Here is a 26,009-nt window from a genome sequence, read left to right as displayed (position 1 = left end):
GTGCTCGCAACTGTGTCCTGTGCAGTAGCCGTGATATCTGCAATTGCAATTATTACTTTTGCATATGATGACAGCGGGCAAAAGACGCATGGGCTCTGTGGAGAGCTCCGCTCCAGCTGGCTGCTGTGACAGCTCACTGACACTATTTCTGCTTAATCAGTTTCAGTCTCGCCAGAGTTACATTAATATCTGTATTTTTATATTTGAAATTTCAGGGGATTTTGATAATAGATTATTAAAGTTTGTTTGCGAGGCTGTGGCCTCTGTATGTGCAGAGTTTGTGCGCCAAACTTTAGGGCGTATTTGTGCCGGCATATCATTAGTGCAAAATGTTTTGGGTAAAACATAGGCTATTAAAAGGAACTGTCGGAATGGCGGTATGTTTTAAACATTTTTTTTTTTTTTTTAAATACCGCCATTCCGACAATTGGAGGCCAATGTCGAAATGGCAGCAACTTCACCAACAACCCTGAAAAAAAGTCCAGCGAAACAGCCCTATGAAAGAGATCAACCTAACAGAACTAGGCTCAGAAGTAAAAAGAAATAGACAAAACAAACTGATCTGCCTACCCCAAACCATGCAACATATGGATCATTCCAATAAGGATGGCTGCTGCATATAAGAGTCATCAGCCCTTGGCCACACCTTTTGCTGCACCAGGAAGGAGAAGCCAAATTGCAGGCAGCTCAAAAGAAAGAAATTAGTATCAAGACAAAGTAAACAGAATCTGACCTTGCAGTGTTTGAATGTGTGCACTCCATGTCATCATTACAAGGTGAGAAAAATAAACTGATTTGTAAAAGAAATAACATGTTGAGTCGTGTGTCTGAATGTTTGCAGTAGTGACTGTAAAGTAGATTAAAACTGAAAATACTCTGGTGCTGAGGTGTGGATATTACCATGTATCTGGCCATTACAAACTGCTGTACAGAAAGTCCCATCATAATAACTATCCACCATGTGGCTGCAGAGCACACCGTGAATAAAACATCTCTGTATGTGTGTGTGGGGCTTTTACAGAAGCCGAGAGCAGCCTTGCCTGCAAACATTTTGATATCTGACATGTTTAGCTGTTGGACAAAAGAAACAGAAATACATGTGAGCGAGAGCAGTTTTATTGGATATTCGGCAGTATGAATTCATAGTTACACTTTGCTGTTTTTACAGAAAAAAGGAAGTTCAGGGCATGGACACAGCACCTGAATCCATTTGAGGCCTGTTGAACCACATCAACTACTGCAATGTTTTTGACAATATCCTGTATAAAGCAGAACAAATGGAAATTCTGTATTTGGAATCATGAAGCATTCCGTTTTTTCACGGCGACAAAGAAGATTTTGCTGTAATAAAAAAAAAAAAAAATTCCTCACAGTGGTTAATACATCGTTTTTACATCCAGCCTGAATGTAAAAACTGGAATCTTCCCTGTCGTGCAGAGCTCATGTTCATTTGATTGTTTAACAAACTAAATGCTGTTGGTAAGTCTTGATATGTGAAGAAGAGAGTGTAATGTCACCGAAGTACAAAACCATTGGAGTACGTCTGGAATTTAATTTATAATTTTGCAAGCATAAAGGCATCACTTAGCTAAGCCTGACAGAGGATTTAAAAACAAAGGCCCGTGTTCAACTCCAAACTCTGCAGCGTTGACCTTTGCGTGGTGGTCGGTTGACACTTCCTTGGTAATGAACAGGAAAACATTGGTTTGCAACTTTGTCACAAGCCACAATCACAAATCTTCTTTTTTTTGCTATATGTTTCACTCTGCAACACCTGGTGTCAACTCTGACATCATACACCACCATGCTTGAGGTACTGGTGCACAAGTTGAGGTACTGGCGAATACCTGAGCCATTACAGGTCTGCACAACAAGCTTCCGATCCTTTTGCCTGATGAAGGACTGTAAAGGCCTGTCACAGAGTCTCATGTTCTTAATGTACCTGTAGACAGAGAGATCAATGCCCAGTGTCATTACAAATTAAACAATTATTTATAAAAGTGAAACATAGACTTAAAAGAATTAATCCAAAGAGATAATGGCGACAAAAAAATGTGTATGAATGTTTACTAATAAGTAAACCGTCAGATTTATTCTCTTTCAAATGTAATCTGTGTCAATATGAAGCTGAATACAGCTAATATACTGTACAATAAGATAGACAGTAGGATATATCATCAGGTTATGAGGTTTTAGTGAAATTATATGACTGATTACAAACAGGATCCTCTTTATTTTCCTATAGTCTTTAGTTGAGAACTTTGGAGTTTAACTCACTTTTCCCATTTACGCTTTGATCCAGTGTTGAAGGACGCCTGAAGGATGTGTCTGCGAACAAAGATGTTGTAGGCATTGTTGTTATTGTTCGGCTGACATGGAAGACGATTACCGGCTCCTACCCCTTCCGGGATCAGAACAAGGGCAGTAGTGAAGATGAGAGTGATCAGGATGACCATGTTCATCTTGTCTAGAGTGAGAAGAAATATGTAGTTCACAAACAATCAGTAAGGTTACAGTTCAACTGGGCTGTTTAGTTCGACCACCAAACGTGATCAAACTTAATTTTTGTTAGCTGTGAATAGGTTATTCTCACCTGCTCAGATCAGTCTGTCTCTGGAAGATCAACGCTGGTGTTTGTCTGAAGGAGATGAATATCAGCTGAAGGCGAAGTCTCTGCTAGAGCCTGGAAATACTGCTTCCTTTATAAAGCTCTGCATGCGAAAAACAAACTCAACCTATCACCTCAACTCAGAGATAACAGCCAATCAAACCACTGTAAACTTCCCTCTCACCATACATGTTCAAGAGCATTATCAAGACAGTGGTGCAATAGGCATTAGTTTAAGTAACATTTCTTAATGTGATTAAGAAAGCAATTATGATTAAGAAATGTCAGCTTCAATGGAGGTCAAGTTGAGGTCTGGAAGACCTAAAATGTCTGAGAACTGTGTGCGGGATTGTATGAAAGGCAAATCCAAATCTATGTTTGACTGTGAGAAGGTCTTCAGGAATATCTAATTGACTATGAAGAGGTGGTGCACAGTTTTCTTTGCACTCACCCCTGCAGAAATATCATGCATGGAGGTCTCCTCTGAAGGAAAGTTTCCCTCCATCTTCAGCATAGAATTCAGCTTCCCAAGGTTGCAAAGTAACATCTTAACATCCATCTTTTTCTATACCCGCATAATCCAATTCAGGGTTAGGGGGTCCTATTTTTATTGGGTATTCAGCAGTATGAATTCACACTTACACTTTACTGTTTTTACAAAAAGAGGAAGGTTTTAGAGCATGTACAGAGCACCTGAGTCCATTTGAGGCCTGTTGAACTACAATTGCATTATCTGGCTGTGTTAGTTCGGTTTTGAGAAACTCTGTTTTGGTTGGAGTAACGTGTTTAAATCCATTTACAAACTTTGGGTTTGGTCGGACTGACAAATATGAATCATAACGCACAAGAAAAGGATCCATGGTGGTTTGTCATTCATTCATCTATTTTCTGAACCCGCTCCATGCAAGTCAGGGTCACAGGGACAGTTGAAGTCTTTTTCCAGCTGCCATCAAAAGAGAGGCAAGGTTGCTCCTGGAACAGATGCAAGTTCATCACAGAGACCAACAGCTCTTAGTCATTCCCACGTTCAATTTAGAATCACCAGCTAACCTCACATGCATGTTTCAGGACTGTTGGAATATGCATGAGTATCCATACAGACCCCACGCATGCACAGAGACACATAATTACACCACACAGAGAGGTCTGAATGGAAATTTAAACCAGGAACCTTTGTGCTGTGAAGCCACAATGCTAACTATCACACACTCTCCAGGGTTATGCAAAGTGTTTGACAATATCCTGTATAAAGCAGAACAAATGGAAATGCTTTGTTTGGATACAGTGTAACTGTTGAAACTAATAGTTCCCCTAAAAAATAATCATAAAGCATTCTGGGTTTATTTCATGGCTGCGAAGAAGCTTTTGCTATTCTAAAAAAAAAAAAAATCTCCCTCACAGTGGTTAATTCATCAATTGTACATCCAGACTTAATGTAATATCTGGAATTTTCCCTGTCGAGCAGAGCACATGTTCATTCAAACTAAATGTTGTTGGAACGTGTTGAGATACGTGAAGAAGAGAGTGTAATGTTGCCAAAGTTTATTTATATGTGGAATTGAATTTTTTAGGCAAAGAGGAATAATTAAACCCAGTTTGTCAGATGGACTTGAATTTCAAGCCAATGGACTGCAGGCCGCAGCATACTTTGCATAACCCTGGATAAGTTTGAAAATGGATTTAATAACATTACTCCAACCAAAACAGAGTTTCTCAAAACCGAACTAACACAGCCAGATAATGCAATTGTAGTTCAACAGGCCTCAAATGGACTCAGGTGCTCTGTACATGCTCTAAAACATTCGTCTTTTTGTAAAAACAGTAAAGTGTAAGTGTGAATTCATACTGCTGAATACCCAATAAAAATAGGACCCCGTAACCCTGAATTGGATTAAAAATGGATGGATGGATGTTAAGATGTTACTTTGCAACCTTGGGAAGCTGAATTCTATGCTGAAGATGGAGGGAAACTTTCCTTCAGAGGAGACCTCCATGCATGATATTTCTGCAGGGGTGAGTGTAAAGTCAATAGTCAATTAGATATTCCTGAAGACCTTCTCACAGTCAAACATAGATTTGGATTTGCCTTTCATGCAATCCCGCACACAGTTCTCAGACATTTTAGGTCTTCCAGACCTCAACTTGACCTCCATTGAAGCTGACATTTCTTAATCATAATTGCTTTCTTAATCACATTAAGAAATGTTACTTAAACACATGCCTATTGCACCACTGTCTTGATAATGATCTTGAACATGTATGGTGAGAGGGAAGTTTACAGTGGTTTGATTGGCTGTTATCTCTGAGTTGAGGTGATAGGTTGAGTTTGTTTTTCGCATGCAGAGCTTTATAAAGGAAGCAGTATTTCCAGGCTCTAGCAGAGACTTCGCCTTCAACTGATATTTACCTCCTTCAGAGAGACGCCAGCATTGATCTTCCAGAGACAGACTGATCTGAGCAGGTGAGAATAACCTATTCACAGCTAACAAAAATTAAGTTTGATCACGTTTGGTGGTCGAACTAAACAGCCCAGTTGAACTGTAACCTTACTGATTGTTTGTGAACTACATATTTCTTCTCACTCTAGACAAGATGAACATGGTCATCCTGATCACTCTCATCTTCACTACTGCCCTTGTTCTGATCCCGGAAGGGGTAGGAGCCGGTAATCGTCTTCCATGTCAGCCGAACTATAACAACAATGCCTACAACATCTTTGTTCGCAGACACATCCTTCAGGCGTCCTTCAACACTGGATCAAAGCGTAAATGGGAAAAGTGAGTTAAACTCCAAAGTTCTCAACTAAAGACTATAGGAAAATAAAGAGGATCCTTTTTGTAATCAGTCATATAATTTCACTAAAACCTCATAACCTGATGATATATCCTACTGTCTATCTTATTGTACAGTATATTAGCTGTATTCAGCTTCATATTGACACAGATTACATTTGAAAGAGAATAATTCTGACGGTTTACTTATTAGTAAACATTCATACACATTTTTTTGTAGCCATTATCTCTTTGGATTAAATCTTTTAAGTCTATGTTTCACTTTTATAAATAATTGTTTCATTTGTAATGACACTGGGCATTGATCTCTCTGTCTACAGGTACATTAAGAACATGAGACTCTGTGACAGGCCTTTACAGTCCTTCATCAGGCAAAAGGATCGGAAGCTTGTTGTGCAGACCTGTAATGGCTCAGGTATTCGCCAGTACCTCAACTTGTGCACCAGTACCTCAAGCATGGTGGTGTATGATGTCAGAGTTGACACCAGGTGTTGCAGAGTTAAACATATAGCAAAAAAAAGAAGATTTGTGATTGTGGCTTGTGACAAAGTTGCAAACCAATGTTTTCCTGTTCATTACCAAGGAAGTGTCAACCGACCACCACGCAAAGGTCAACGCTGCAGAGTTTGGAGTTGAACACGGGCCTTTGTTTTTAAATCCTCTGTCAGGCTTAGCTAAGTGATGCCTTTATGCTTGCAAAATTCTAAATTAAATTCCAGACGTACTCCAATGGTTTTGTACTTCGGTGACATTACACTCTCTTCTTCACATATCAAGACGTTCCAACAGCATTTAGTTTGATAAACACAATCAAATGAACATGAGCTCTGCACGACAGGGAAGATTCCAGTTTTTAAATTCAGGCTGGATGTAAAAAAAACAACAACATGAATTCAATTCCAGACATCCTCCAATGGTTTTGTACTTTGGCGACATTACACTCTTTCCTTCACATATCTCAACACGTTCCAACAGAATTTAGTTTGATGAACACAATTTTTTATTACAGCAAAAGCTTCTTTGCAGCCATGAAAAAACAGAATGCTTTATGATTCTTTGACAGGGAAACTATTACTTTCAACAATTACACTGTATCCAAACACAGAATTTCCATTTGTTCTGCTTTATACAGGATATTGTCAAAAAACATTGCAGTAGTTGATGTAGTTCAACAGGCCTCAAATGGACTCAGGTGCTCTGTCCATGCCCTGAACTTCCTTTTTTTTCTCTAAAAACAGCAAAGTTTAACTATGAATTCATACTGCTGAATATCCAATAAAACTGCTTTCGCTCACATGTATTTCTGTTTCTTTTGTCCAACAGCTAAACATGTCAGATATCAAAATGTTTGCAGGCAAGGCTGCTCTCGGCTTCTGTAAAAGCCCCACACACACATACAGAAATGTTTTATTCACGGTGTGCTCTGCAGCCACATGGTGGATAGTTATTATGATGGGACTTTCTGTACAGCAGTTTGTGATGGCCAGAGACATGGTAATATCCACACCTCAGCACCAGAGTATTTTCAGTTTTAATCTACTTTACAGTCACTACTGCAAACATTCAGACACACGACTCAACATATTACTTCTTTACCAAATCAGTTTATTTTTCTCACCTTGTAATGATGACATGGAGTGCACACATTCAAACACTGCAAGGTCAGATTCTGTTTACTTTGTCTTGATACTAATTTCTTTCTTTTGAGCTGCCTGCGATTTGGCTTCTCCTTCCTGGTGCAGCAAAAGGTGTGGCCAAGGGCTGATGACTCTTATATGCAGCAGCCATCCTTATTTGAATGATCCATATGTTGCATGGTTTGGGGTTTATTTAGTGCTTTTTCTGTTGTTTTCAGTGTAGCGCCTGTTTCACCAACGCCCCTCCGTTATATATTTAACCGGTTTCCCCTTTTGTATCGGTGTAGGTAGGTCAGTTTGTTTTGTTTATTTCATTCATTCGGGTTTCTTTTACTTCTTAGCCTAATTCTGTTAAGTTGACCTCTTTCATAGGGCTGTTTCGCTGGACTTTTAATATTGCAACATTTTTCATATGTTCAAGGCAGTGGCCTAAAACATACACAGGCATTTTGTTCAAAGTGCAAACATGTTCAAACTTAAGAGATTTTGAGCATTTGTTTGAGCATTGATTTTAAAAGTTATAAAGTAATGAGCGACGAAAAGGACGAAAGGTTTGAACACATTCAGAGAATTGCATGTTTATTTCATATTTATTCCAATTTGAATTTCTTTTTTCTAAAGCGGACAAAGTGTTATCCTGACTTTGCACCCTGCCTGGCATTTCACTCTGGCTATTTTGTAACAAGGCTGGAAAGCCTTCGCACTATTTATGTGGAGTAAAGAGTCAAAGTGACCAGGGACTTTTTGTAACCATAACCATGTAAGTATAATGCATAATCCAAGTAGGTAGAAAAAAAAAAAATAAAAAAAATAATCTAAAAAAAGTTTAATTCAAGTTTGATTTAAATTTAATCACGATTAATCACATTTTTTCCATAGTTAACTAATGATTAATCTCTATAATCAAAATATATAGTTGGAATCAAATAAACACAAATTAATGTAAAGTAAATGTCTTATCTTTTATTTCTTCTTTCAAATAAAAAAGTGTATTGTAGACTCACTTGACATATCTATTTAAAAAACACAGCACTTAATTTCTTTTGTTTTGTTGAGTGAGCCGTCTTGAAGTGTTTGTGAAACAAACCATTCAGAAGCCATGGGGTATTTTTTTCTATGACCACGGTTTGAATAGAAGAAGTATCCCTCTCAATCTTCTTCTTCGTCTCTGCAGTTGGTAACCAACTTGAAGGTGCCTTACCGCCACCTAGAGGTCCCACACTCCAGTCTAGTGGAGGACAAACTGGGCCGCAATGAACCGCAATAAAAAAAAATTAACTCGTTAATTATTTTAATTAATCGCATTGCGATTAACGCATTAACTATGACAGCCCTAATATAAATACATTTATAGTTATTTTTAGTTGTTAAGTTCAGTTTACAGTTTGTTGAAAATGACCTTATCCAAAGCGTGTAAGGTCACTGAATTATTTAACATTTGGGCAGTGGTCATTCAGACTTATATTTGCCACAATAGAGAACATTTATTTGTTGGATAATACATAAAGTTCTTTTCAAACTAACGGAATGCTATTTTCTTTTTCTTTAAAAATAAAAGTCATGGACGCTGCCTCCTAGAAAATCTGTCGACTCCATCAGCAGATGGCAGTATAGGCTAAGATGGTCTGACTGTTATTAACTCTACAGTAGTGACTAATGACGGTGAGTGTTGGCAATATACGTTATTAGTTGTAACGTGTTGGGAGTTTTAGTACGACTTAATTTTACAGCCTTTTGTTGCACATGTGATACATAGATGTTCTGTCTCGTCAAGTTTGTTCAATTTAGTTATGTTCATGTTCAGTGTTTTTATGTTCAAGCACTTTTTGTTTTATTTCGTATTCACCTTTTTCCCTCTCGTTTCAGGTCCCTTGCCCTTCCCTCATGTGTCACCGGTCTGATTGTCTTCCCCTGATTGCTGATTGCTTCCACCTGTTCCCCATTCTCTTGTGTTTAAATAGTCTGAGTCTCCCTTTGTTTCTTTAAGTTCATTTTCTTCTGTCCGAGTAAAATATATGTCAAGTGTGACCCAAATAAATAATTATTTCAAGTCAAGTTATTAGAGCGTCCTTTGTTAGTTTTATCGACTTCCTCCTTAAGATTGTCTTGTGTTCTTGTTATTTTTTTACCTGAAATGATATGTCAGATTTTTAAGCATGCTTTTGCCTCGACTGGTTGGAAAATTAGTCCATATAGCTTCCACAGATGGACAGAGAAAAACTTCCTGGGGGAGAATACATGAACTAAGTTCTAACTGTTTACAATTTCTGGCTCTGCCCAGATGTTATACCTTTTATTCATTTACCAGACCACAGATATCATAATTTTCAAACCCAAACTAGTTGCACGTGAGAGGCATGCGACTGTAAGCACTTATGATGTTTGTAATAATAGAAGTTGTGGCGTGTTGAAGAGTATAGATTTTATATGCTTTAATTTGAAGTGTATACGTTTATTTAAAGGTATATACTTTCAGTCATAATCTTTTTGGAACATCATTGAATCACCTTGTATTGTTATTTATTTCAAGTTCACTTTAGTTTTCTAATTATCATCATTGCATTGGTTTTTGTTCTATACTCGATATTTTGTCTTCTTCATAGTTAGTTTTTTTTTATTTTTAGGGCATATTCATGTCCAGCTTGGTCGCACTCTCAGTTTGGTTATATTTCATGAAGGCCTTTTTACTTCAGTGTCTGCTTTGTAGGAGCATGTCTGCATGCCTTCCATCGCCTTCATCTCTTCCATCCATCCATTTTCATCTGCTTATCTGAGGTCGGGTTGCGGAGGCAACGGGTCCAGGAGAGAAACCCAGACATCTCTCTCCACAGCGACACTCTCCACCTCCTCTCCAGGATTCTCAGGCCAGAAGGGACATATAACCCCTTCAATGAGTCCTTGGTCTGCCAAGGGGGCCTCCATCCCAGTAGAACATGCCCAGAAAACTTCCAATGTGAGGTGACCAGGAGGCATCCTAACCAGATGCCTGAACCACCTCAGCTGACTCCTTTCGATGGGGAAGAGCAGCACCTCTACTCCAAGCTCCCTCTGAATGGTCAAGCTCCTCACCTCTCCTTACCTCTTCCTCTCCGAGGAAACCCATTTCGGACGCTTGTATCTGCGATCTTGTACTTTCGGTCACTAATCTCTTCGACCAACAATAACAACACTGAGTATATGGATGATAGGACAAAGACCACTGTCCCATGTGTCAACAAGAACAGGCTTGTGAGTCAACGAGTATATTTTTATGGATTCTTTCCTCTCTCTTTCTAGCACTTGTTTGTAATCCCAGCACTCAGGCTACGAATCTCTTGGCATTTGGGCCTGTGGGCCTTTTTAGGGATTCATAACTTTTGGAATGGGTCTTCAAGTTATTTAAAATCTGTTGAGGTCAACTTTCTTTATCACCATAGTTCCTGGGATTGTAGCAGGATGTGCATTTTAGGTTTTGTGTACAAAAAGCAGTCAGTATTGCTGCCAAGCTCTGACCTTTGCTATTGTATCATTGCTATCGTTAGTGTTTCAATCTTGTTGCTGATCATTGGTATTAAATAAGTGTTTTGCTTTGGGTGTGAGGCTAAGTTTCTTTCTTTCTATTTTTTTTTGTGCAGAGCCCTCGCAAGCAGTCACTGTCAGGAAGTAATTTGCCTTGTTGTCCACCAGAGGCCGACCTTGTATCAACTTAACCTATCCCTCCGCCTGGTAACCTCCAAGTAAAATAATCTTATGATAACATTAGTTTTGTTTCAACAAAAAAAGAAGGAAATTGAAGAGCAAAGGCATTCCAAGATGATTATCCTGATAATTCAGGTCTGAGAGGTGTTTTGTTTTGTTTAATCTTTTTGATTTGACAGGTTATAAAATAATGAACGATGGTAAGGACACAGTGTTTGAACACATTCAGAGAATTGCATGTTTATTTCATATTTATTCCAATTTGAATTTGTTTTTTCGCAAAGTGGACAAAGTGTTATCCTGACTTTGACAAAATTTGGAAAGACTCTGGCTGCTGCAGCTGCATGTCCAGTAATTTAAAGACAACTTCTGTGCGTGTACAATAATCACCCACAGAGAAAGTGACAGAAGCATCAGAATATCACACAGACTACAGCATCAGATCACTTCGCTTGATAACTCGATTCCACTCTCTGACATGTATAATGGGACAAGGACGGTGTTCAAACTAAACAGCCCAGTTATGACTGTAACCATTCAGAGGGAGTTCGGAGTAGATTGCTTGGAGATTGAGAGCAATACCGCGAAGGCTTTTGTTTCAGCAGCCTTGCCTGCAAACATTTGGATATCTGACATGTTTAGCTGTTGGACAAAAGAACCAGAAATACATGCGAGCGAGAGAAGTTTTATTGGATATTCAGCAGTATGAATTTACAGTTACACTTTGCTGGTTTTACAGAAAAAAGGAAGTTCAGGGCATGGACAGAGCACCTGAGTCCATTTGAGGCCTGTTGAACTACATCAACTACTGCAATGTTTTTGACAATATCCTGTATAAAGCAGAACAAATGGAAATTCTGTATTTGGATACAGTGTAATTGTTGAAAGTAATAGTTTCCCTGTCAAAGAATCATAAAGCATTCCGTTTTTTCATGGCGAGAAAGAAGTTTTTGCTTTGATAAAAAAAAAAATCTCCCTCACAGTGGTTAATACATCGTTTTTACATCCAGCCTGAATGTAAAAACTGGAATCTTCCCTGTCGTGCAGAGCACATGTTCATTTAATTGTGTTTATCAAACTAAATGAGTGTAATGTCGGCAAAGTACAAAACCATTGGAGGATGTCTGGAATTGAATAAATTTTTTGCAAGCAAAAAGGCATCACTTAGCTAAGCCTGACAGAGGATTTGAATATAAAGGCACATGTTTAACTCAGCAGCGTTTACCACGGCCTGGTGCTTGCTCGACACTGTCTTGAAAATGAACAGGACGACATCGGTTATCAACTTTGTCGCAAGCCACAATCACATATTTTTTTTTTGTTAATACTTTTGTAACTTTGCAACTAACGGTGTCAACTCTGACATCATACACCACCATGCTTGAGGTACCGGTGCACAAGTTGAGAGACTGGCGAATACCTGAGCCATTACAGATCCGCACAACACTGTTCTGACTCGAACTCTTGAGGAAGGACTGATGAGCTCTGTCACAGAGTCTCATGTTTCTAATGTACCTGAAGATAGAGAGATCAATGCCCAGTGTCATTACAAATGACACGATTATTTATAAAAGTGAAACATAGACTTAAAAGAATTAATCCAAAGAGATAATGGCTACAAAAATGTGTATGAATGTTTATTAATAAGTAAACCGTCAGAATTATTCTCTTTCAAATGTAATCTGTGTCAATATGAAGCCGAATACAGCTAATATACTGTACAATAAGACAGACAGTAGGATATATCATCAGGTTAGGAGGTTTTAGTGAAATTATGATTGATTACAAACAGGATCCCATTTATTTTCTGTGGACTTCAGTTGAGAACTTTGGAGTCTAACTCACCTTTCCCATTCACTGTTTGATGCAGTGTTGAAGGTGTCCTGAAGGATGTGTTTGTGAAGAAAGTCGTTATAAGCATTCTTGTCATAGTTCGGCTGACATGGAAGAGGATTGATGACTCCTTCCCCTTCTGGGATCAGAACAAGGGCAGTAGTGAAGATGATAGTGATCAGGATAATCATGTTCATCTTGTCTAGAGTGAGAAGAAATATGTAGTTCACAAACAATCAGTAAGGTTACAGTTCGACTGGGCTGTTTTCTTCGACCACCAAACGTGATCAAACTTAATTTTTAGCTGTGAATAGGTTATTCTCACCTGCTCAGATCAGTCTGTCTCTGGAAGATCAACGCTGGCGTTTGTCTGGAGATAAATATCAGCTGAAGGCGAAGTCTCTGATAGGACCTGGAAATACTGCTTCCTTTATAAAGCTCTGCATGTAAAAAAAAAAAAAAACTCAGCCTATCACCTCGATCCAGAGCAAACAGCCAATCAGACCAAACTCCTCACATGGACCATACGTGCTCAAGTTTATTATCAAGACAGTGGTGCAATAGGCAAGTGTTTGTTAAGTAACATTTCTTTATGTGATTAAGTCAAATTGTTTGCCAATATGATTAAGAAATGTCCTATCCTAGCTGTCATTGGGCAACAGGCAGTGTACATCCTGGATAGGTTGCCTGTTCATCACAGGGCCACACTGACACACTCACTCATTGGGACAATTTAGAGTCAGTAATTAATCTAACATGCAAGTTTTTGGGCGGTGGGAGGAAAACTTTACACAGAAAGTATCAGGAACCGGCAGGACACGGATGCAGGATCAATTTCAGAATAAGATTGTTTATTATAAATAAACTCTCTTCACAGGTTTCCGAACAGAGAAAATAATCACTATGAAAATTACTATGGCACTGATCACTATAACTATAGTTGACAGATGCCGGTATAAAACTTAATCAAAAGAAACAGTCTCTCCACTCTAGGAGGAAAACGAAAATTCTATAAAAGATTATCGCTTTAAATTTCACACTCTCTTCAAAAGAGGTGAACAAAGAAAATCTCTCCTTCTATTGGAGGCACTACAAGATTAAACGAAGACCAGAAAACGAGCTTCCACTCCTATAACAGGAGGAGCTATGAAACATTACAACAAAAAACTCTTGAAAAGAGGAAACCAAAAATGACTATGAAAATTTAGTCAAAAGCTAAGCTGAGATAATCACAAAAAACATTTACCAAAAGAAACTCTGAAGGAGAAACACTCGACTTCAGGAATCCACCAATGGGTCAAAACACAAGGTACCACAATGGTCAAGAATCTGGGTTTTTTCAGAACAACGAGGGCTATTCGGAGGCTAGGATGAAGACTGTAAAGTACAACACACTGGCAACGAGACACTTGGGTAATCAGGGGAGACACGCAGACACAGGACATAGGAGGAAGAGCAAGTTAACTGAAACGAGTTAATTTTCAAAATAAAATCGGAAATGACAAGTTTTAAAACTAAAAGTATACAGGAATCATGACAGAAAGTTGCTAGCCACCACACCACCTCGCCGCCCCAACATATTAACAAATCTTTAAAATTTTGTAAACACGTCTGTGGATAAAGAACACTTAAGTGGAAGTTTTTGGCAACAATGAAGAAAGCTATATTTGTAGAAATAAGCGATTCAGAATTTTAAGAAAAGAGCCGCTTTCAAACTCTTCATATGGATTGATCGTGATTTGATCTTGTGTTGCATCCAGTGGCGTAGAGAGCATTTCACTGTTAGAGGGATTAATTGAGCGATTCAAAATACCGCAGAAATATGGGAGCAAATTTCAAACAATCAGTCAGGAAAAAAGTTGAAAAGTTATTTGTTTGATTCAAATGTAAATTTCAAAGAATGGCACACGCAGGGTTTTAGTCATTCATAGTCTTTCATAGGGGTGTCCAAACTTTTTTCAAGGTTTGCTTCAAATGTAACACTGTCAATGGTCAGTTACAGCACCAAACCAGTATTTTTGCAGTAATGTCGTAAACAGCAGTATATCCAGTACCTCATCTTTGACAAACAGGAACGCCTATGAAATCAACATTGTATCTTTCTGCATAATCAAAACGGCTTCATCAGTTCCTCTTCATGTGTGCTGTTGAGAAAGAAGAGAGATGTTAAGCTACAGTAAGAAAGCAGAACTACAGTAATAGAAATTCAGACCTCAGCTGTAAGATAACTTTAAACTAGGTCTCAGACTTGAGTTGAGGATGACTGTACTTGAGTCCCTAGTCAATTCCTGGTGGACCAGGTTTCTTCACCCAGAGCCTCATTGTCTACATCACCTCTGTGTTGGTTCTTTGGATCATAATGAAGGTTGAATGGGGCTGCACGGTGGTGTGGTGGTTAGCACCGTCGCCTCACAGCAAGTGGGTTTAAAATCCCTGCTGGGGCCTTTCTGCGCGGATTTTGCATTATCTCCCCGTGTATGCGTGGATTCTCTCCGGTTACTCCTGCTTCCTCCCACCGTCCAAAAACATAAATGTCAGGTTAATTGGTGACTCTAAATTGTCGCTCGTAGTGAGTGTGAGCGTGCATGGTTGTGTGTCTCGTATGTCTTTGTGTGGCCCTGTGATGGACTGAAGACCTGTCCATGGTGGACCCCGCCTCTGGCCCAATGACAGCTGGGATAGGCTGTGGTCCCCCACGACTCTAAATTGGATTAAGCGGGTATAGAAAATGGATGAATGCCGGGGTGCAGATGGGATTCTTGAACTTTGGGGATCAAGCTGTCAACAAATGATTTCAACTCAATAAGTTATTTTTGAGTAATCTGGGCACTAACTGGCACTCAAGTATTTACTTTTGTAATACCCAAGGGCCAATAGTTTGCACTAAAAAGCCATTGTAGAATTATTTGAAATAATGGATAAACAACAAAGAACATTGTTAAACAAAGGCCTGCCCAATTAACACCAGCCATACATTATGAAACTGTCTGGTATACCAATCACCCACCAAAACCTCATGCTTGACGCAAAGTATGTTTTACTTAAACATTTGTGTGTGACCTTGGAATTGGAAACCACAACATATTTTTATAAACCAAAATAAGTATGCATACTGTCAATGGTTCTCATTTTAAATGACATGAGTGGTACAAAAAGGAAATACCATTGTCACGTCTGTGGGTTTTGTTGTGTTTTTGGTTCTTGATTTTTCTGTTTTTCATGTTTTAGGTTTCTATTAAGTCATTAGTTTTACCATTGTTTTTGTCAATCTTGCCCAGTCATTAGGTTCGTCCACTTCACCTGTTTTGTTCTCAGCTGCACTCCATCACCAATCACCTCCCCTCAGTATTTAGTTTCCAGGTTCCCTCATGTTCACTGCGAAATCCTCACCGTCAATACTTCCACAGATGCTCATGTTATGTCTTGTCATGTGTTTTCCACAGCCAAAGTTTTGTTTTGTTAGTTTTTCCTCATAGTCTTAGTTACGTTTTTGTATTGTACAGTTGAGAAAACAAACAGATGTTTGTTAATTATGACGTTTCAATTCAGATTGTGTCACTGGTTCTTATCTCTGGCACAAGCTGCCTGCTGACCTAAGGTCTGACACAACCATGTCAAGATCAAACTGAAAACTTCTTTCCTCAAAAGGCATTGGTTAATCACTTTGAGCACATTTTGGTTAGTACTCCAGTGATACTAATTTCTACATGTGCTTCTACTGGTTTGTGCTTTTGGGGTTGAGTTACTGTGCAATACTTTGGATGTACACACAGGATATGATTTAGTAAATAATATTCTATATATCCTCTGACTGTGTTGTTTGTTTAACTTTTGTTTTCATAATTATTGTGTCTTTCAGTGTAAAGTTTATATGCAATGAAATGTGTAATATAATAAAATGCCATATTTTGAGATTGTTAAACAAAGCTACACTACTGCTGGGACAAAATCTGAGGTGAATCTTTAGTTTCATACCACGCACAGAAGTTGTCTTTAAGTTACTGGACATGCAGCTGCAGCAGCCCGAATCTTTCCAAATTTTGCTAAATTTTTGTTCAAGTCTGACTTTTTGTTTATGTAATTGTTTTTATATTATTAGAGCACGCATCAATAATTTTTATAGTGAATATAGAAATATGTCTGCTTTGAGCGACCTCAGATCAGCCAGACCAAACATCCACCTAGGTAGCGCAGCTGATCCTGAGAGGAATGAATGAAAGCCAAGATGTTGTGTTTGCGAGTGTCCTGTCAAGTGGATAGAAAATATAAAAAAAATACATTCCTACTAATGAAAGGGTCAATCATGTTTACCAGGTTTGTGGTGGAGCTACAATCCCAACTGTCAGCCTGCAGACACACATTTGTTGTCCCAGCCAGCGCTGTCTAAGCTTCTTTTAACACTTGTTTTGTTTTTTGTCATTGTTTATTTATTATTTTTTTTCCTGCAAGGATTAAGCATTAACCTTATATACAAAAAGTCTCTGGTCACTTTGACTCTTTAGTTCACATATATAGGCTTTCCAGTCTTGTTGCAAAATAGCCAGAGTGAAATGCCTGGCAGGCTGCAAAGTCAGGATAACACTTTGTAATACATAAATATGAAATAAACATGCAATTCTCTGAATTTGTTCAAATCCTTCATTCATTACTTTAACTCCCAATCTAAAAGATTAAATTAAACAAAACACCTCTCAGACCTGAGTTATCAAGATAATCCTGTTGGAACGCCTTTGCTCTTTCGTTTCCTCCTTTTTTTGTTGAAACAAAGCAAACGTTATCATAAGATTATTTTACTTGTGTCACGAACCGTGAAGCACTGGACGCAGATGCAGGGTAGAAACAATAACCAGATTTTATTTATGTAATGATAGTCACTTGCAGAGCAAAGCAATAGATTATGAATTCCTAACTCACTCTTCTCGATACCTATGGGGAGAAGAGTGCGACTATAAAACTTATCAAAAGAAAACTCTCTCCACGCTAGGAGGAAATGGAGGGTATGGTCCAACAAAGCAGGGTACCAGCTTGGGTGAGGGAACCTTGAGGCGGAGGTGTTTTGCAGACAGCCATTTTTCTTTCTGCCCGGGTTGGTACTCTGGGGCGGGCTGTCTCCTCCGGTTGGCAGACCCCTTGATCCTATCGCCTTGTCGTGCTAGCACCTGTCTGGCGGCGGCCCAGATGCGATGGCAACGACGCACCATGGCGTGGGCGGAGGGAACTGTGGACTCAGTCTCGGAACTTGGAAACAATGGAGGTTGGTAACCGTACACACAGTGGAATGGTGACAGACCAGTAGCAGAGGTAGGCAGGGTGTTGTGTGCATACTCAACCCAGACCAGGTGGGAACTCCAGGAAGCCGGGTTCTGGGACACCAAGCATCGGAGGCCGGTTCCAATTGTTGGTTGACACGTGATAACCTTGGGGTGATAACCTGATGTCAGACTGGATCTGGCACCAATGAGCCTGCAGAACTCCCTCCAGAACCGTAAGACAAACTGGGGCCCCCGGTCTGAGACAATGTCCTTAGGGAACCCATGAAATACCTCTTTCATCATTATGTCGGTCATTTCTTTGGCGTTGGGTAACTTTGGCAGGGCTATGAAGTGGACCATTTTAGAAAACCGATCTACTACTGTTAGTACGACGGTATTACCCTTAGAAACCGGGAGCCCCGTGATGAAGTCCATGGAGACATCTGTCCACGGTCTGGAGGGAATAGGAAGAGGCTGCAGGAGAACCATACGTGGGCTGGACGAGGTCTTATTCCTAGCGCAGACCGAGCATGCCCCGATGTACACCCGAACCTTTGAGAAATGACAAACATAGTGCGGCGGACCCCCGGATGGCAGGTAAGCAGCGAGGTGTGGGCCCAATGAATCACCTGAGGGCGCAGGTCGACTGGTACATACAACCGATTCTCAGGGCAGCCCTCAGGTGGTGGTGCCCCACCGTTCGCTTGTTTTACCTCTTCTTCTATGTGCCAGGAAACTGCCCTAACCACACAGGTTCGTGAGAGGATGGGCTCTGGTTCCTTGGCAACTGGTTCTGGGTCGTAAAGCCGAGACAGGGCATCTGGCTTTACGTTCCGGGAGCCCGGCCTGTAGGATAGGGTGAACGAGAAGTGGTTAAAAAACAGTGTCCACCTGGCCTGGCGAGAATTAAGCCTTTTGGCCTGCCTGATATATTCCAGGTTCTTGTGGTCTGTCCAAACCACAAACGGATGCACGGCCCCTTCCAGCCAATGTCTCCATTCCTCCAGGGCAATCTTCACCACCAACAGTTCCCTGTTGCCGACGTCGTAGTTGCGCCTCACTGAACTGAGCCTGGGCGGAATGCACAGGGATGCATTTGGCCATCTGCCGACCGTTCGGACAGGACCGCCCCAACCCCGTCGTTAGACGCATCCACCTCCACCACAAACTGCTGCTGAGGGTCTGGAAGGGTGAGGATGGGTGCTGATGTGAAGCGGCCTTTCAGTTCCTTAAAGGCGCTCTCCGCCTCTGGGGACCAGAAAAATTGAACCCGGGGTGAGGTGAGGGCATGAAGAGGAGCCGCGATGGAACTGAACCCCCTAATAAAGCGTCGGTAAAAGTTGGCCAATTGGCCACCGCGCTGATCTTGGCTGGGTCCATCTCCACTTTTCCTGGAGCTACAATAAATCCTAAAAAGGAAATGGTGTTCACGTGGAACTCGCTTTTTTCAGCCTTTACATACAGGTGATTGTCTAGAAGACGTTGTAACACTTGGTTAACATGATTTCTGTGGGACACAAGATCAGTGGAATAGATTAAAATGTCATCAAGATAAACATACACAAACTTGTCCAAAAACTCTTGTAGTACATCATTTATCATGGCTTGAAAAACGGCTGGAGCGTTCGTAAGTCCAAAAGGCATGACCGAGTATTCGTAGTGTCCTCTGGGGGTGTTAAACCCGGTCTTCCACTCGTCCCCCTCCCTGATGCGTACTAGATGGTACGCGTTGCGGAGATCCAGTTTGGTGAACACTTTAGCTTGTTGAAGCTGGTCAAAGACGGAGGACATGAGTGGTAGAGGATACCGGTTCTAGTCGATGCAGGGCCTCAAGGACCCATCCTTTTTTTTCCACAAAGAAGAAGCCAGCCCCTGCTGGTGATGATGGGTGAATGAGGCCATTCTCCAGTGAAGCCTCAATGTACTCATTCATTGCCTGGCGCTCAGGATTAGACATGGAGTAGAGTCGGCCCTTTGGGATGGCGGCGCCTGGCAGGAGGTCGATGCCACAATCGTAAGGTCGGTGAGGAGGTAGTGAGGTGGCCTTGGTCTTATTGAAAACCTCCTTAAGGTGGTGATAACATTGGGGTACGCTGGTCAGGTCCGGGAATTGCGAGTCTGTGGTAACGTGAGCAGAGACAGCATTAAACTCAGAACGTTTTTCTTTGTAATACACCTGCCCTCACACGTGGGACCCCACTGCTCGATTTGCCCCGTGAGCCAGTCCAGGTGAGGGTTGTCTTTGACCAGCCGTGGGTACGCCGACACTAGTGTGCGTGCGTTGGATCTGTATAGGTAAAAAGGTAATTGTTCTGTGTGTTTGCCCAGGATCAGATCTACTGGTTCTGTGACGTGAGTAATGGTAAAAAGTTCCCAACCATTGAGCGAACGGGCCATAATCGGCTTAGCTAGAGGACTAGTCTCCAGTGCCAATCTCTGGGCTAGCCCCCAATCCATGAGACTTTCATCCGATCTTATCGATACCTATGGGGAGAAGAGTGCGACTATAAAACTTATCAAAAGAAAACTCTCTCCACGCTAGGAGGGAAAAACAAAAGGTTATATAAATCTTACAATTAAATTTATCCCTCTCCGAACCGTCGGAGGCTCTATAGAAATTTAACAAAACCAATAAACAAAAGAGGCTCCTTCTAATGGAGTTGCTATGAAAGTTATCACTAGAAATCACTAGACACTCCTCTACCGGAGGTACTACTGAATAAACGACAATACAAAGAAAACTTCACTTGGCTAAATCTATGAAAAAACTTACAACAAAAAATCACTCTCAAGGAGGAAATCATTAACAAACAAGATCTTTGGTTTACGTAGGCGTGGATCACTGTGGAGGCTAGCGGACGAAAGCTCGAGAGACAATTCAACACACTGGCAACGAGACAAGGGAAGACGCAGACTAAATACACATGAGGGACCAAGGGGAACAGGTGGAAACACTTGGGAATCAGGGAAGACAATGAGACACATGTCACGGGAGGAAGGGCAAGTTATCTGAAACGAGCAGAGTTGTTAATTATTTTAAATATTGAATATTGCAAACATTTTGATATCTGACATGTTTAGCTGTTGGACAAAAGAAACAGAAATACATGTGAACGAGAGCAGTTTTATTGAATATTCAGCAGTATAAATTTACAGTTACACTTTGCTGGTTTTACAGAAAAATTAAAGTTAAGAGCATGTACTGAGCACCTGAGTCCATTTGAGGCCTGTTGAACTACATCAACTACTGCAATGTATTTGACAATATCCTGTATAAAGCAGAACAAATTGAAATTCTTTATTTGGATACAGTGTAATTGATTAAAGTAATAGTTCACCTATATAAGAATCATAAAGCAGTCTGTTTTTTCATGCTGTGAAGAAGCTTTTGCTATTCTAAAAAAATCTCCCTCACAGTGGTTAATACATCAATCATACATTCAGCCTTAATGTAAAAACTGGAATTTTCCCTGTCGTGCCAAGAACATGTTCATTTAATTGTGTTCATCAAACTAAATGCTGTTGGAACGTATTGAGATATGTGAAGAAGAGAGTGGAATCTCGCCAAAGCAGAAACACTTTATATGTGGAATTGATTATTTTAGGCAGCAAGGAATGATAAAGCTAAGCTTGTCAGGTGACTTGAATTTCAAGCCTATGGACCGCAGACTTCGTTGCTGGATGGTTGTTGTGCGGTACTTTTTTCATAATGAACAGGGAGACATTGGTTCGCAACAATGTCACAAGCCACATACACATATTTTGTAGCTGGCCATACATTTGTGACAATGCAATTACTGTTAACTGTGACATCATACACCAGCATGCTGGAGGTACTGAAGCACAAGTTGCCAGACCAGCGCTTTCCTGACCCATTACAGATCTGGTCAACGAGGTACTGATTTGAACTCTCAATGAAGGACTGTTTAGGTCTGCCACAGAGTCCCATGTTCGTTATGTACCTGAAGAATGAGATCAATGTCCAGAGTTATCGGAAATTAAACATTTGTTTATAAGAGTAAAACAAATAATTTGTCCAAAGAAATCTTGGCTGTAAAAAAACATGCATGAATGTTTACTAAATGTTTAGTACAAAGTAAACTGTCAGAATTATTCTCTTTCAATCGTAATCTGTTTCAATATGAAGCTGTATAAAGCTAACATACTGTACAATAATATAAACAGTAGGATATATCATCAGGTGAAATCATCATATTAATTATAAAAAAGAGATCCCATTTATTTTCCTGTGGTCTTCAGTTGAGAACTTTGCAGTTTAACTCACGTTTGCCATTCATGCTTTGATGCAGTGTTGAAGGACACCTGAAGGATGTGTCTGTCAACAAAGTTGTTGTAAGCATTGTTGTTACGTCTGCTCGTACATGGAAGATTGGCGTAGGCTCCTACCCCTTCCGGGATAAGAACAACGGCAGTAGTGAAGATGACAGTGATCAGGATAACCATGTTCATCTTGTCTAGAGTGAGAAGAAACTTAGTAGTTAGTAGTTCACAAAATAGAACTCAGCAAGCTTACATACACAGTTGAGCTACAGTTGCAGTTATAACTGGGCTGTTTTGTTTGGACACCGTCCTTGTCTCATTATACATATCAGAGAATGGAATCAAGATATCAACCAAAGTGATCATTCAAGACACTCTGATACTTCTGTAACTTTCTCTGTGGGAGATCATCATTCAATTCAATTCAATTCAATTTTATTTATATAGCGCCAGATTACAACAATTGTCATCTCAAGGCACTTAAGTAATATAGTCCAATTCAATTCATTGTAATCATAATCCAATTAATTCATATAGAGCCAATTCAAAAAATTAATATCCTAGCTAAGGAAACCAACAGATTGCACCGAAACTTGTCTTCAGTCCAATCTCCCGTCCTGAGCGTGCCTGTGGCGACTGTGTAAAGGAACGACTCCCTTTTAACAGGAAGAAACCTCTGGCAGAACCAGACTCAGGAAGGGTGGCCATCCGCCTCGACCAGCTGGGGTTTAAGAAGACAGAAAAGAGGGAAAAGAGGGGGGAAAAACACCATAACGCCATTCAAAGGATATCTGTTGGAACAGGGAAACATACGTTAATAACCACAATAATGTCACATGTACATAAAATCAATTGTGAAATTAAACAGGAGGAAAAAGAGAGCAAAGTGAGGAAAGGTGTGACAGATGAGGTCCCCCAGCAGTCTAAGCCTATAGCAGCTTAACTATGGGATGTTTCAGAATTACCTGAGCCATCCCTAACTATAAGCTTTATCGAAAAGGAAAGTTTTAAGCCTAATCTTAAAAGTGGAAAGGGTGTCTGCTTCCCGGACATTTACTGGCAGCTTATTCCACAAGAGAGGGGCCTGATAACTGAAGGCTCTACCTCCCATTCTACTTTTAGAAACTCTGGGAACAACAAGTAAACCTGCAGTTTGGGAGTGAAGTGCTCTGTTAGGAAAATACCTTTCAATTAAATCTTTAAGATATGATGGAGCTCGGTCATTAAGAACTTTATATGTGAGAAGAAGAATCTTAAATTCTATTCTGAATTTAACAGGGAGCCAATGAAGAGAAGCTAAAACTGGAGAAACATGATCTCTCCTGTTAGTTCTCATCAGAACTCTGGCTGCAGCATTTTGGATCAGCTGGAGGCTTTTCAGAGAATATGTGGGACAGCCCAATAATAAGGAATTACAGTAGTCCAATCTTGAAGTAACAAATGCATGAACTAGTTTCTCTGCATCACCCTGAGACAGGATGTTCCTGATTTTAGCAATATTACGAAGGTGAAAGAAGGCAGTCCTAGAAACCTGTTTTATATGTGCGTCAAATGATAAATTCTGGTAAAAAATAACTCCAACGTTCCTCACTGTAGAACTAGAAGCCAAGGAAATACCATCTAGAGTAACTATATAACTAGACAATTTCTCCCTGAAGCGCTCAGGTCCAAAGAGAACAACTTCAGTTTTGTCTGAAATTTAAAAGCAGACAGTTCTGAGTCATCCAGGTCTTCATGTCTTTAAGACAGGCTTGTAGTCTGACCAACCTGTTGGTTTAATCTGGTTTCATAGATAAGTACAGCTGAGTATCATCAGCATAACAATGGAAATTTATGCCATGCTGTCTGATAATGTTACCTAATGGAAGCATGTATAAAGTAAAAAGAATCGGTCCAAGCACAGAACCCTGAGGAACTCCATGACTTACTCCAACGTGTGAGGAAGATTCTTCATTTACAAGAACAAACTCTATCAGATAAATATGACTTAAACCAGCCTAATGCAGTTCCTTTAATCCCAATAACATGTTCAAGTCTCTGTAACAGAATGCTGTGATCGATCGTATCAAATGCAGCACTGAGATCCAACAGGACAAGCACAGAAACAAGTCCGCTATCAGAAGCTAACAGGAGATCATTGGTAACTTTCACCAGTGCTGTTTCTGTGCTATGATGCACTCTGAATCCTGACTGAAACTCTTCAAACAGATTATTTCTATGTAAATGATCACAAAGTTGAACTGCAACTATTTTTTCAAGAACTTTAGACAAAAAAGGGAGATTGGATATAGGCCGATAATTAGCCAACACTTCTGAATCAAGAGTAGGTTTTTTAAGTAAAGGTTTAATTACAGCAACCTTAAAAGTCTGAGGTACATATCCTATCAACAATGACCGATTGATCAAATCCAATATGGAAGTGTCAATTAAGGGGAAAACCTCCTTGAACAGTCTGGTTGGGATTGGGTCTAACATACAAGTTGATGGTTTAGAAGAGACTATTGCTGTTGTTAGCTCAGAAAGATCAACTGGACAGAAGCTGTCTAAATACAATTCAGGATCGAAAGATACTTCTAAAGCTGCTCTACTTGATGATACATCAGTGATAATAATGGGAAGAATTCCATTAATCTTCTCTGTGATAGAAACAATTTTATTGATGAAGAATCTCATGAAATCATCACTGCTGAGAGTTAAAGGAATACATGGCTCAACAGAGCTCGGACTCTTTGTCAGCCTGGCAACAGTGCTGAAAAGAAACCTGGGATTATTCTTATTCTCTTCTATCAATAATGAATAATAATCGGTTCTAGCTTTACGAAGTGCTTTCTTATATGTTATTATTGTTATCATACATGCACAGGCGTTGTCTTTAAGTTAATGGAATGGTTATTTTGTCAGATGATGCAACAGTTGTGAAATTATGTAAGTTTTGTTGGTTTTTTTTCAAGCAAAGCAAAACTCTTGAAATGCTTTAAGCGACCACAAGCTGACACGTAGTTTAAGGCTCAGGACCTACAAACATCTGACAACATTTGATTTATTTGTTGTTAAATCTCAATGAAAAAAGGTAAATGCGGGTAAAAGTGACAAACAGCACTTATAAAATATTTTGTTTTTTCACAAGTTATTATATTTTTCTTGCAGATTACTGCGTCTTTGAAAAAAACACCTCAGAACAACCATAATGTTCTTGAGATGAATTAAATGGATAAAACACAGATTCCACTGTAAGAGAAAACTGTTAATGTTTGTTTGCTGTGAATAAATTATTCTCACCTGTTCAGATCAGTCTGTCTCTGGAAGATCAACGCTGGTGTCTAAAGGAGATGAATATCAGCTGAAGGCGAAGTATATGACAGAGCCTGGAAATACTGCTTCCTTTATAAAGCTCTGCATGTGAAAGAAAAACTCAACCTATCACCTAAACCCTCAAACCACTATAAACCTCCCTCTCACCATACATGTTCAAGAGCATTATCAAGACAGTGGTGCAATAAGGAAGTGTTTCAGTGAGACTTCTTAACCACATTAAGAATGATCACTTTAACTCATGCCAATTACACTTCGATCAAATTATATTAGATATCATAAAACTATCTAAGTTTCTTCACAATATATATCCATCTATCATTGTGCCTGTAATATTATGCCTCTAATTGTTGTTGAACTGTGAAGTATGCTGTATAGTTTGATCTGGAACATTAGCTGATGTCATTTAGAACACAGAGAAAACAGATGGGAGTTTCGTTGATGGAGTTTACCGGGCCCTAAAAGTAATGGAATAGGAGAAAACGCTTACTAAGGTAAAAGCTAGAAAAAACCTGATATGAGGCCATGGAAAGTACCAAGGTTTAGCTCTGTGTAATGTCAAGCCAATCATTAATGCCATGGGAAAGTACCCAGGTGTAGCCACGTCAAGCAGTGA

General features: G+C 39.8%; 4 long non-coding RNA genes across 4 annotated transcripts; 2 read left to right on the top strand and 2 right to left on the bottom strand.

Annotated features, from left to right (window-relative positions):
- Positions 1 to 1,819: 1,819 nt before the first annotated feature.
- On the bottom strand, positions 1,820 to 12,907 carry LOC140282239 (uncharacterized). Its single transcript, XR_011909829.1, has 4 exons — positions 12,874 to 12,907; positions 2,594 to 2,711; positions 2,278 to 2,467; positions 1,820 to 1,942 (listed from the first exon to the last, which is right to left on the bottom strand). It is a non-coding gene; the product is annotated as an uncharacterized lncRNA (long non-coding RNA).
- Positions 4,998 to 6,037, top strand: LOC140282240 (uncharacterized). Its single transcript, XR_011909830.1, has 3 exons — positions 4,998 to 5,069; positions 5,196 to 5,385; positions 5,721 to 6,037. It is a non-coding gene; the product is annotated as an uncharacterized lncRNA (long non-coding RNA).
- Positions 12,041 to 21,711, top strand: LOC140282243 (uncharacterized). Its single transcript, XR_011909833.1, has 2 exons — positions 12,041 to 12,101; positions 21,634 to 21,711. It is a non-coding gene; the product is annotated as an uncharacterized lncRNA (long non-coding RNA).
- LOC140282238 (uncharacterized) lies at positions 21,681 to 25,468 on the bottom strand. The gene is made up of 3 exons (XR_011909828.1): positions 25,361 to 25,468; positions 22,086 to 22,275; positions 21,681 to 21,762 (listed from the first exon to the last, which is right to left on the bottom strand). It is a non-coding gene; the product is annotated as an uncharacterized lncRNA (long non-coding RNA).
- Positions 25,469 to 26,009: the final 541 nt, after the last annotated feature.

The sequence above is a fragment of the Leuresthes tenuis genome, unplaced genomic scaffold (assembly GCF_036924035.1).
Source record: "Leuresthes tenuis unplaced genomic scaffold, fLeuTen1.0.hap1 SCAF_22, whole genome shotgun sequence".
NCBI classification, from domain to species: Eukaryota; Metazoa; Chordata; class Actinopteri; order Atheriniformes; family Atherinopsidae; genus Leuresthes; species Leuresthes tenuis.
Note: the sequence above shows the minus strand (reverse complement) of the source record. Positions and strands in the feature narration are given on the sequence as shown.